This window comes from Cajanus cajan, chromosome 8, assembly GCF_000230855.2.
Source record: "Cajanus cajan strain Asha chromosome 8, NIPB_CcT2T_4, whole genome shotgun sequence".
NCBI lineage: Eukaryota > Viridiplantae > Streptophyta > Magnoliopsida > Fabales > Fabaceae > Cajanus > Cajanus cajan.
This window is the reverse complement of record NC_138524.1, coordinates 35,031,972-35,045,145: the sequence shown is the minus strand read 5'-3', so window position 1 is coordinate 35,045,145 and position 13,174 is coordinate 35,031,972.

The window sequence follows — 13,174 nt, the reverse complement described above, 5'->3', positions numbered from 1 at the left end:
TGCTCCTCCTGAGAAAGCTCGTTTTACCACGTACGGTCCTTCGTGATTTAGGGCCCCCTTTCCGATTTTGTCCTTTTGAGTTGGTAATAATTTCTTGATTACCAACTCTCCCTCATGGTAGATTCGAGGGTGGACTTTCTTGTCAAAAGCCTTTTTGATCTTCCTCTGATAGGCTTGACCATGGCATATGGCGTTCAGCCGTTTCTCTTGGATAAGGTTCAACCGGTTGTATCGGCTTTGAACCCTTTCTGCCTTGGAAAGTTTTGCTTCCATGATTACCCTTATATAAGGTTTTTTTCGACTTCGACGGGTAGAACTGCCTCCTGAAGTCCTATAACCATGAAGAGCAAAAGGGTAATATCTTGTGTTAGTCTTTAAATGAGACAACCATCTTTTGCACTATTTTCTTGATGTTCTTTTTGGTTGCCTCAACTGCCCCATTCATCTTTGGTCGATATGGGGAAGAGTTGTGGTGCTGAATTTTGAACTCTTTGCACAGTTCTTCCACCATCTTATTGTTCAAATTGGATCCATTATCAGTGATGATTTATTTCTCCATGCTTCCACTAGATTATTCTAAAATCTTTTGGGACAAGAGAGAAAAGAAGGGAAAGATATTTTTCAAAAGTTTGTGTTTTAGAGGGGATTATTTTATTTTTGAAAAATGGATTTTGTAAGAATGTTTGGCCAAGGTAGGCTTATGTGTTTAGGCTTGTTTGATTAAACACTTATGAAGTTAAGAAAATCTTTGTTTATTGACGTTGTGATTTTGACAACTTGGATAGCTTCTTTTGAACCTCTTGTTCAATTGATGGTACCATCATGGATTTATTTTGTTTTTCTTTTGCCCTAACTTTTGCCTAAAACACCCATTTGTGGAGTTTTAGCGGGCTTTTGTTTTTGTTCATTATTTTGTAACCCTAACTTTTGCCTAGGTCACCCTTTTGTAGGATTCCTAGCGGGTCTTTTGCTCTTATTTTTACGCAGTCCCCTTTTTGGGTTTCCTGCCGAGCTTATTATCTTTAGGATTTCTTTATCCATGATGGCACTTATTGAGGCCAAGGGAAGGTGCTCCAAGTTGTCACACACACTTCCACATAAAAATGATGTGGGTTTATTATTATTAAGATGATTTTAACTTCATGTTTATTCAAACAGGGTTAAAAAATGTGGTTTAGAATTTTATTATAAGCAAGAAAAGAAGCAATGAGAAAGAATGATTTTATTATAATCATAGTGGAAACATGTGTCCTTATTTCATCACTGATATGGGTACCAATATTGACCTCTTTTATCTTTCGGCCCTGCCCCCAAATTCACAGTCTCCAATTTCTCTTAACATGATTGGAGTAGACGAGCTTCTTAATCTAGCAATCTTTGCAGATCCGAAGAAATCACTGTCTCAACTCAACCCTTTCACCTTCGGATCCCGGTCAGAGCGAACAATTACAGACATAATTATTTTATTGGTTCTGTTTAGGTTTAGAATTATTAATATTAATGAGGAAAGAGAGAAAAGAACAAAAAAGAGAATAATGTGAAAAATGCCTCTTTATTGATATGTATTAAAACTGTACAAAAACCCTTATTTACATGAAAAGGTTCTCATGATCTCGGGTACTGATCATGAGTCCCTAAAAGAGAAATATGAAGGGGCCCTATCGTGGCTTGTTCTTCTCTCTACTCCTGCTTTGGCAGAGGATTCTTGCTCACGTCGGGCGCTGTCGAATCGAAGGTGACCCACCCGGCATCAATAAGGTTTTGGACCTTGTATTTGAGAGCTAGGCATTTCTCTGTTGAATGCCCTGGTGCCCCCGAATGGTATAAACATTTGTCTTGTGGCTTGTACCAATCGGGGTAAGGTGGGTCGATCTTCCTTGGTGGAACATAAGCTAGAAGTTTGGCTTCTACTAGCTTCGGCAGGAGATCGCTATAAGTGGTCGGAAGTTTATCAAACTTCTTCACAGGGGTGAATTGCGATTTTCCCGACTTCGAAGTGGAAGTAGCCGAGGATATGGTTATAGCATTGACTCCTCCCTCATTCTTCTTCTTGAAGGTCTTCTTAGCCTCGAATGATTGGGAAGGCTTAGCTAGCTTCCCACTTTTCAATCCTTGTTCCACCCTTTCCCCAATGGTGATGATGTCCGAGAAGAGTGTTGTCGTGTTCCCTATCATTTTGTCATAATAGGGACCGGTCAACGAATTTATGAACAAGGACACCGTCTCCTTATCCGACAGCGGGGGCTCTATCTGTGCCGCCAACTCCCTCCAACGTTGGGCGTACGCCTTGAAGGATTCATCATTCTTTTTACTCAAGGCTTGAAGATCTGACCTATCGGGTGTTAGGTCGATATTGTATTTGTAGCGCTTGAGAAAGGCGTCGGCCAACTGCCTCCATGTGCACACTTGATTTCCATCCAGCTGCATATACCAATTGAGTGCAGTTTCAGCCAAGCTCTCTTGAAAGCAATGAATTAAGAGCTTTTGATTGGTAGCATATGCAGCCATCTTTCGGCAGTACATGGTGAGATGACTCTTGGGGCAAGTCGATCCCACGTATTTCGGGAAATCTGGCACTTTAAATTTAGGAGGGAATTGAATGTCCCTCACTAAGCACATGTCGGTGGCATCTTTGATGTCAAAATCATGCCCCTCCATAGCCCTCAACCGATCCTCTAGGGCGTGGAATTGTTCTTTTGAAACTTCGGGCTCTTTGATTACAATTCCAGCCCCTATAGGTATAGCGTGTGGAGGATCTTCTTCATGCTCTTCCTCCTCTCCCTCATGATGGGACCCATGATCACTGTGATGAGATCCATGGATGTTGTGATGACGCATGAGTTCCATCATTTGCGCCATTTGGTCTTTAAGTTGTGAAAGCTCGGTTGTGAGCTTTTTGTTTTGCTCTTCCAATGCTTCCATTTTCTTGATCTTCTTTGCGCGCGTGAGGACAGAGAGATGACCAGCCACTTTCTAAAATGAATGTTTATTCTAATTAGCTTTTTTATGATATGAATACACTCTTGATGTGAGCTTGATAATCTTTCATCTTTAAGGCGCTACCTTTTTAAGATGAAAGTTTATCACCCTCCCTAGGCTATGATCTCTCTACAACGGAGAATCTCAATAGTCACGGGTCTCTTTCACTCACATCAAGAGGGTATTAGTGAACCTATAAATGATGATGAGGATGCATGAGGTATTATTGATAATGATGCCTATGCTCCTTACTTTTATTATATTTTCACACATGGTTTTTCCTCTCATGTCATGGTTTTTTCATGCATGGGGATTATTCTTTAGACCTTATCACGAGGTTATTTATTAATGCACAAACAATTGCACATAAGCATTTACACAAACAATTCACTCATCCACGAACAGTCACGAGCGAATCACGAGGTAGGGGTATCCTGCAGAAAGGTGCATATTCAAGGTAGGTTCTAACTGTTCTCACCAGTCCAAGGCCCCCAAGGTGCCCCCATTATAGGGACCCAATTCCTCTCATCGTAGGTCGATGGAAAGTTCCAACGCACCGTCGGACTCAAGTTCATGGTTATCACCTTGAGTGATGTTTTCCGACAACGGTCTACGGGCACCTATAGACCCATTCGACAACCGGCCGTACTAACATCCACTCCCTATGGTTAATCACTCATGCCCCCGGGTATAGAGGGAACTGTTGTGTGCAAAGGTTTGTGTACAGTTTGTATTTCAAACAATTGCGGAATTTAAACATACAACAGTTATTTAAAGCCATATAATAAATCATGTTATCATACAAGCAAGGGGTAATAAAGTAATTTTAACTATTATTTGTTAAAAACAATCTGTCACTAAATGGGATTGACTCTCGAAGCTTCCCCAGTGGAGTCGCCATCTGTCGCCACCGGCCCAAACGGGCCTCGGCGGTCGCGAAGACGGTCGAGCTCGCTTTTATTTTAGTTTTGAAAATGTATTGGATTATTAGAACGACTTGTTCTCAAACTGAGACCTTGTCGATCTTATCCAATTTATTTATTAAAAGTCTCACCAATCCATGTTAATCCCAAGCGGGACCCTCCATGGATTAGCGGTTTTCGTAAAAGGAGGGTTCGTGGAGTCGCCACCAATGTTTTACTCAAAACATTGGAAAAAGGGATAAGGCAATCGATTCAAAAATCGACTTCGGCCATTACAACCAGAGTCGGGTAAGGGAGTCGGTTACGCGTGGGGAAGGTGTTAGCACCCCACAGCGCCCCTTTCGGGTTCCCTATGACAGATTATTTCTAAAATAATAGTGTAAAATTACTAAATTACCCCTATTTATTATAAGCGATTATAAATTAACTATCTACATGATGACAGTTAAATATGCACACAGAAAGCAGTAAAAGGAAGGATTTAAGAAGAAACCTTTGAAGCGTGCTTTTTATATATTTCGTAAAACTGGGAAGCTTTTTGGCGTTCCCTCGCTCTACAAGCCCGCTCGCTCCCTCCTATAAAATTTTGACTATGGAAATCCGGAGGATTTCCCTTCGACTAGGTTCGATCCTCAAGCAAAATGGCTCGGGGCTCAAGAACTTCGTCGGATCAACTCTCCGAGTGATTTCTAGGGCAGAACACTGCTCAAAAACCCCAGAATACTCAAGGAGAGGGTTAAAACTATGTGTGAAAGTGTCAAATGACGTCCAATTGACGTCATATTTATAGGGAACAGGCCCAATACGGGCTACAGAATCAATACGGCCGTATTGAAATTTTTGAACTTCAATACGGCCGTATTGAAGCTCAGAAATTTCAATACGGCCGTATTGAGTTCACTGCGGCTGTATTGAAGCTTCAATACGGCCGTATTGATTTCAGTACGGCCGTATTGAAGTTCAGAAACTTCAATACGGCCGTATTGAGTTCACTGCGGCCATATTGAAGCTTCAATACGGCCGTATTAAGTTCAGTACGGCCGTATTGGGCTTCATTCCCTCCACTCCCTTATTTTAAGCTATTCTAAGACCTCTAGACCTACAGAGAACCCTCCTAGGGCCTTCCAGGAGTCCTTCTGGCTGATCTTCCTTCAGTCTTCGAGAGTCTTCAAGCTCTATTTCCGACCCGGACAATTTTAGGGGTCTACACCCGCCCTCATGATATACAACTCCATTGTTTGTCTATATTCTTCAACAGTCAAATTTTTTTGTTGGAGTCGTTGGAGCTTATTGATAAGCTCCCTAGTATAATAAGAGGGTATGTGTCTCCTTCTTAAGGCACTCCTTAATTCATTCCAATATTGAATTGGAGGTTCATTATGGAGACGCCTATCTCTCACAAGAGAGGTCCACCAATACATGGCATGACCTTGGAAACTCAAGGTAGCTAAGGGTACTTTTCTCTCCTCACTCACTTGATGGCAAGTGAAAATTTGTTCCACTTTCATTTCCCAGTCTAGATACCCCTCCACATCATCTTTACCATGAAAGTAAGGGAGATCTACCCTAGATTCCCTTGGCTTAGAGGTTCTATGAGTTCTCCTAGGAGGTGGTTGATAGTGATCTCCTAAAGCTAGGCTATCATGCATTGACTCGCCTAAAGTAGAACTATGGGCGTATGAACTATGTGGACCATGACGGTGTTTTCTTTTGTCTTTCTCCTTTAATAAACGAATTTCTTCCTCCAAAAGAGCAAATTGAGCTTCTTTTTCAAGTTTTGCTTGTAATTCTTGCTCTTGCCATAACTTTAATGATCTTAATTCACGTGACAATCTAGAAACACTTTTGTTGTCACTTGAATTAGTATCACTATGAGGAGTAGAAAATTCTTCCATTATAGGTGAAAGATCTTTTTTTATGAATGAACTTTTAAAAGCAATTTTGTTTTTGTGCAAGGTTAAGACTAAGTACTAGGAGGATTATGTATACAAATTGAACTTTGGAGGGAGGTGAGCTACTAAGAGCCACTTAAAAACCAAGCCTCTTCAAGTAAAAATTACTAATCCCCTTTGTAGTTAATCTCTACCAAATTCTTTTCAATGAAATTGTTTTGTTGATGTTTGATGAACTAAAACATACTAGTCGTGAAAGCAATTAAACAAGTATTAAGCAACAATTTAACTATCTAATCGGTTCCTAGGGTGAGAGCTTGAAAGATACCAAAGATCAATCAAGGACCACTCCCACCAAAGTACTAACGAAAATTCTATCCCTAAGGAGAGATGGTTGTGTACCAAAGACACTCCCAAGACACTCCTTTAATGGCCAAAATACAAGTGTAACAAAGACTAAACAACAACTACAAAGTGGCTTAAAATTGTAACCAAAACAGCCACCACAATTAGTGATGAATTAGTGACCAATTTTGCAACAAAAAAATGTCAATTAGTAATGAAAATTTGGTCTCTAAATCCGTCACTAATCCTCTGTTTTTTTTTTTTTTTTTTAAAATTCAAATACAATTCAAATGAATCTCCAAGGTGCTTCACGGTTTGTCAAGTCCAGCTACCACCAAATTTCCAGCACTTCACCAAAAAAATTCCAGCCAAGTGTTTAGTGTGTTTGTTTTTGAAGTAGTCAAATCCGAGAGCTCTTTAGCTTCCTTTCTCCTCCTTTCCTTAGGCTTCTTTTGATGACCCTTGTAGAACTAGCTTCTAGGAAGATAGGCTAGGTCAAACTTAGGCCACACTTTGATTAAAACAAATATATGGACAGCAAAGAATAGTGAGGAAAAAGAAGGACAAGAGTTGATTAGAAGATGACAAGTTTAGATGACTCAAACAAACAAGAAACTAGCACAAGAAGGAATTGTCTTATGATGAGTTCTAGATTGGATACTCAAAACCAAAACACTCAAAAATTGATTAGCTGAACAAATTATGAATCAAAAAAACTACTCCAAACCGAGAAGAACAAATGGAAAATTCAAACTCCTTAATTGGCTTTTGCTTTTCAATTTTTTTTTTTTAAATCAATTTTGTTTTGATTATCTTTGGATCTTTCTTCTAATTTTTTTTTTTTTTTAAATCAAATAGGAGTTGCCTTTTTCTTTCAATGTTGATCTATCAAAAGGTCTCGGTCACTTTTCTAGGAACACCAAAACCGAATTCAAATTGAAATTCAAATGCCACACAAATTAGGTCAAATTGTAATGAACATGTGACATGCTTTTTATGCTTGGTTGGTTTATGTAGCACATGCACGGTTTTGGCTCCAATTTTCAAATTCAAATTACAATCCAAACACAATTTTCCAGCACACACTAAAGAAACAAAATCAAACCTCACGGAATTTAAATTTTTGTGTTAGACATTTTCAAAAAAAAAATTTTGGAAGCCTAAAATTCTAAGAAAACTACTAATGATCTAGTAGTAGTTTATGAACTCAAAAATGAAACAAAATTCATGAGCTTATACCAAAGAAAAGCAATGGATCTCGGCCAAATCCAGAAAATTGTTTCAAGATGCAAATCAAAAATTAACAAGGATCACAAGCATAGCTAAGATAGATGAACATATAAGAACTACACAATCCTACTAGACATGGATTTCAAAATACAATGACTCAAACATTCAATTTGACCGATTAAAATTTCAATTATGACTCAAAGAAAATTCAAAACGTTCTTAAGCAGAATTTTCCTAATAGGTAAAAGAAATTGGAGCATGATTCATGGAAGCATATAACATAGGCGCATAATGAATCATTCAAGCATAAGAAACTAGATCCATCAAATTTTAAGACAAAAAATAGATCTAGGAAGGAATAAACTCTAAAGTGACATGAATTAAAATGATGAACACAAGATGAAATAGAAAGAACAAAGAACCACGGATCACAAGAATTCAAAAGATAAGAGCTAAGACTTATCTCTTGAAGATCAAAAACCGGATGCTCTTGATACCACTTGATGTGCTTCCACTTGGATGCACATAGAACTATCTTCAAGTCTCCACGGATCCTTGGGAGATTGGTCAAGGATGGAAGTTCCAAGAGACTCAAGGTGGCCGAAGCTTGCTTCTAGCTAAGGTCCAAGGAAGTAAGGCAACCTAGCTCTACAAAGAGAAGCACTCAAGGAGGGTAGAGAAGGTAGCCAAGTGACTTTCGGATGGAGAGGTTTTCAAGCAATGAAAACTCATTCAATTAATTCCAAAAAGTGTCTACAAAACTCGGTCATAAGAAGTTTATAGGCTAAATTAGGTTAAGGGTTTAAGTTGGGTTTACCTAGAGTTAAGTATAACCATGGTATGGTTATGTTAACTCTAGGCGCCAAAATTTGAATTCTAAAATTCAAATTTTGGTGCCAACCGGTCACCCTCCCATGTGCACACATTTGGCATGTAATTAGGAAGCCATTTGAGTTGCATTTCGGATCACACCATGTGCATGTGTTGCACATGGCCGAAATGCACACCAAATGTGCTACTAATTAAATGCTAATGTAATTCCACATGTAACTCTAATTAACCTAAATTCAAATGACCTTCAAATGAAACTCCTATGCTACTAGGCCGAAAATACAAGGCCCAAAAGAAATACATGGCACTAAGGCCCACTCCTATACTAACCCTAATCTAATGGGCTTGATACAAAGCCCAACAAAATAAAGTGGTGGGCTTTCCTTGGGCTTGGGCCCACTCTTCATGCATCCTTCTTGCCATTGCTCTAGTAGTTGGGCCCTTAGCCCATGGGCCTCCTCCATCAAGTCTTAAAGAAAAAAGGCTTCTCTTCCTTGGGCACCACCAAGGAAGTAGTACAAGAAGTGGGACTAAGTGAAGTCCACTTCTTCTTCACTAAATCTTGAAGTTGAGATTCTTTTTCTTTAAAAAGGATTTGTTGTTGAATCTCCACTTCATGACTAGTGGCAACGTGAGAGAAAGAGTTAAGGTCTTGATGAATGAAGAAAGTCTTTTTTAAATTATTTTCAATGGGAAAGTGACTCTCTTCAAGCATAAGCCCTTTGGAAGAAACATTATCCTCCTTACTCTTCTCTAAGAGTGTTGGTTGTTGTTTTTCATTTTCTAACCACTCTTGAACTTTTTCTATACTTTTCTTTATTTTTTCTTTCTTTTCTATTTTCTTTTCTTTTTCTTTTCTTCTAAGTTCCTCCTCTCTTGTTGTATTTTCTTGCTCATGCATACTCCTAGGAACTCTAACTTCTTTGCCTTTTTGAGATCTAGTTGGAACAATCCTAGGTTGGGATCCACTAGTTTCTCTCCTCTCAACTAATTTTGCAAGTAGTTGTTTTATTTCCTCATTATTTTTTTCAAACTCTTTTTCTTTTCTTCTCAATTCTTCCCCTCTTTTTATATTTTCCTCTTCTTTTTTTCTTAGGTACTCTTTGAGTTGCCTAATTTCATCCCTAACACTAGACCTAGTTCTACAAGAGTTATGACCATGGACACTAGAATGATCACTCATCTTTGATCCAAAAAAAGGTTTTCACAAAGTTGTTTTTCAAAAGGTTTGAAAAAGTTTTCACAAAGAGTGAGTGATAAAAAGGTTTTCACAAAAGGTTTTCAAAGTGCAAGATAGGTAGAAAAAGGCCTAAGTGTACAATGTGAACTTTCAAAGGGAGGTGGACTACAAAGAAAACCATGGTTTTAAAAGCCCAAGATCAGTATAGTAGCCTTGATGAAGCTACTTCATCTTCCTCTAGTAGTGAAGAAGAAGCCATAGACTCCGAGGAAGAAATTTTACCTTGTGAAGGAGACTTACTATTGGTTAGAAGGCTTCTTAACAATCAACCTAGTGACATTGAACAATCTCAAAGAGAGAACTTGTTTCAAACAAAATGCAAAATTCTAGAAAATACTTGTTCTCTCATTGTAGATAGTGGGTCAACTTCAAATTGTTGTAGTACTAGATTGGTTGATAAGTTAGCCTTGACTACAAAACCTCATCCTAAACCTTATAGGATGCAATGGATCAATGAGGAGAGAGGTGTTGTAGTTAACCAACAAGTAAGCATACCAATCTCTATTGGCAACTATAAAGAAGATGTTTTGTGTGACATAGTGCCATTAGAGGTTAGTCATGTCTTGCTTGGGAGGCCATGGCAATTTGACAAGCACATAATCCATGATGGCCTCACCAATAAAATAAGTTTCCAACACTTAGTAAGAAGTTTGTGTGGTGTCCTCTATCACCCTCTCAAGTGAATGAGGACCAACTCAAACTAAAGGCTAAGAAAGATGATGAAGAGAAAAGCAAAAACAAAAACAAAAAGAAAAGAAAAGAAAAAAAGAATTTTTCCTTTGACGACAAAGGGCTAGGTTCAAAAGAACCTTAACCCTTGTGCCATCCTCCTTCTTTTGGTGCCAAAGAAAGATGGCAATGGAGGATGAGCACCTTTTTAAAAGCCATCATTGCATAAAAGGCACCCAATCCCTAAGATAGATGATTTGGTGAATGAATTGCATGGGGCCAATAATTTAAATGGTGATGCCTCTTTGGCTCTCTCCTTTCCCTAGCACCTTCATTCAACAAATTGTGTACTTAAGGATTGCATCGCTAAAGTTTTAGCATTTTTTTCCCTAATTGTGGTTTCACATTTTTTTTGAAGGATCAATGGAATGGAAGAGCTTAAAGATTTGAGGTCAAATCCTTCTCAAGAAGGAGGGTATGATGGAGGACCATCCTTGGTACTTCACTTCATGTGAGACCCATCACATGGTTCATGGCTATGGCCAATTTGAGTAGCATAGAATTTATTGCTTTATTCCAATTTTACCCTTGTATTTTGGGGTATTTTAGTCATAGGATTTATTTTCTTTGTATTTCCCATTTTACCCTTGTATTATGGGGTGCTTTAGATGATTAGGTTTTTAATTTGGGCTAGGGTATTTCATTAGAGGGTGACGCATTTTTGGTGAGTTTTGGATCTATTTTTGGTGATAGAAAGGCTTAGGCCCAAGTGGAGGGTAAAGGTTGCATGATCATATCATGCACCTTGATGTAGCCAATCTAGACCCATAGATTCCAAACTTGGTCACCAAGTAGCATCTAGGGTTCATTTGGCATGTCATTTGGAGTGCATTTGCCTTATGAATTTCGGCCATGCATGTCCCAAATGCAACCCTAGATGCCTCCCCTCCTATAAATACCCAACACCCCACCACTTGTAAATACTTTGGAATATATTAATTTGAGTGAGCCTTTTTTGTGCCTCAAATCTTCTCCTTAGTCACTAGGTTAACTTTGGCCAACCTTCTCCTATCTCCACCCTTGGAGAGTGAGTGATGGAGTAGTTCCTTCCATGGATGATGATAGTGTGATGAAGGGAGACTCCTTGCCCTTGATCTAGGTTCACCAAGGGGGTAGACAAAAGGGAGGTTTATGGTGACAAGGGAAGCTAGGCGTGAAATGGTTGGCGGAAGTGTTTAGGGTGGCGGAAGCATATGGTGAAAGGTGTTTGGTGCTCACAAGGTTGGCTCACTCCAAGTGTTGATGGAGGCCAATCTAGGGTTTCACTCTCCAAGGGTGGAGAATGAAGGTGGCTAGCCGAAACTAACCTAGGGACTAAGGATAGGATTTGAGGCAAGAAAATGCTCTCTCAAATTCATATAATCCAAAGTATTTACAAGTGGTGGGGTGTTGGGTATTTATAGGAGGGGAGGCATCTAGGGTTGCATTTGGAGTGTGCATGGCCGAAATTCACAAGGCAAATGCACTCCAAATGACATGCCAAATGAACCCTAGATGCTACTTGGTGACCAAGTTTGGAATCTATGGGTCTAGATTGGCTACATCAAGGTGTATGATATGATCATGCAACCTTTGCCCTCCACTTGGGCCTAAGCCTTTCTATCACCAAAAATAGATCCAAAACTCACCAAAAATGTGTCACCCTTCTAGTGTAATACCCTAGCCCAAATTAAAAACCTAATCATCTAAAGCACCCCATAATACAAGGGTAAAATAGGAAATACAAAGAAAATAAATCCTATGACTAAAATACCCCAAAATACAAGGGTAAAATAGGAAATAAAATAAATGCTAAAAAAAAACATAGGAGCTAAGGTCCAAAAATGGCCTCACTATCCCATTCCTCTTGCCTCCTTTAGTATATCACCTCTTGGTCTTCTCGGCCTTAGTGTTATTCCATCATTCTCTCCTTCTTGAAAAGGATTTGACCTCAAATCAAGAGGTTCTTCATGGTGGGCCTCATGACCAATAAAAACATAAAAATAAGCATTAAAGGTGACAGTATATGATAGAAATGGAAAGTGTATCCAAAGAGGAGTTCCACTAAAAATGCTAAAAAGATTGTCTAAACTAAAAGGACTAGACTCTCTAATGCGAAAGATAGGATCCTCCTCATAGTGAAGTCTAGGTGTATAACTAAAACCTAAAAAGTTAAAAAGACTAAAACTATAGCACACTAAAGCATTAGTCCTAAAAACTAGAACATCTTGCCTAAAGTACCCTATGTGGTAACCTAGGCATTTCCTAGAAAACAAAGGAAATACAACTAGAAAATTTCCTAAGCAATTTTGGATTATATTATTTGTTGGATAGTTATGAAAAGAATTTGTCACAAGGAACCTTGAAGGTTCATATGGTATATCCAACAAATAATATATTCCATAAATTGGGTGCATTATTGACACAACTAAGGTAGGAAAAGTCCTACACAAAGGAAGACTATCTACATTGGGCACCACCAAGGAAGTAGCACAAGAAGTGGAACTAAGTGAAGTCCACTTCTTCTTCACTAAATCTTGAAGTTGAGATTCTTTTTCTTTAAAATGGATTTGTTTTTGAATCTCCACTTCATGACTAGTGGCAACGTGAGAGAAAGAATTAAGGTCTTGATGAATAAAGAGAGTTTCTTTTAAATCATTTTCAATGGGAAAGTGACTCTCTTTAAGCATAAGCCCTTTGGAGGAAACATTATCCTCCTTACTCTTCTCCAAGAGTGTCTCATTTTCTAACCACTCTTGAACTTTCTCTATACTTTTCTTTATTTTTTCTTTCTTTTCTCTTTTCTTTTATTTTTCTTTTCTTTTAAGTTCTTCCTCTCTTTTTGTATTTTCTTCCTCATGCATACTCCTAGGAATTCTAGTTTCTTTCTCCTTTTGAGATCTAGATGGAACAATCCTAGGGTGGGATCCACGAGTTTCTACCAACTTTGCAAGTAAATTTCTTATTTCCTTGTTATTCTTTTCAAACTCTTTTTCTTTTCTTCTCAACTCTTCCTCTCTTTTTAT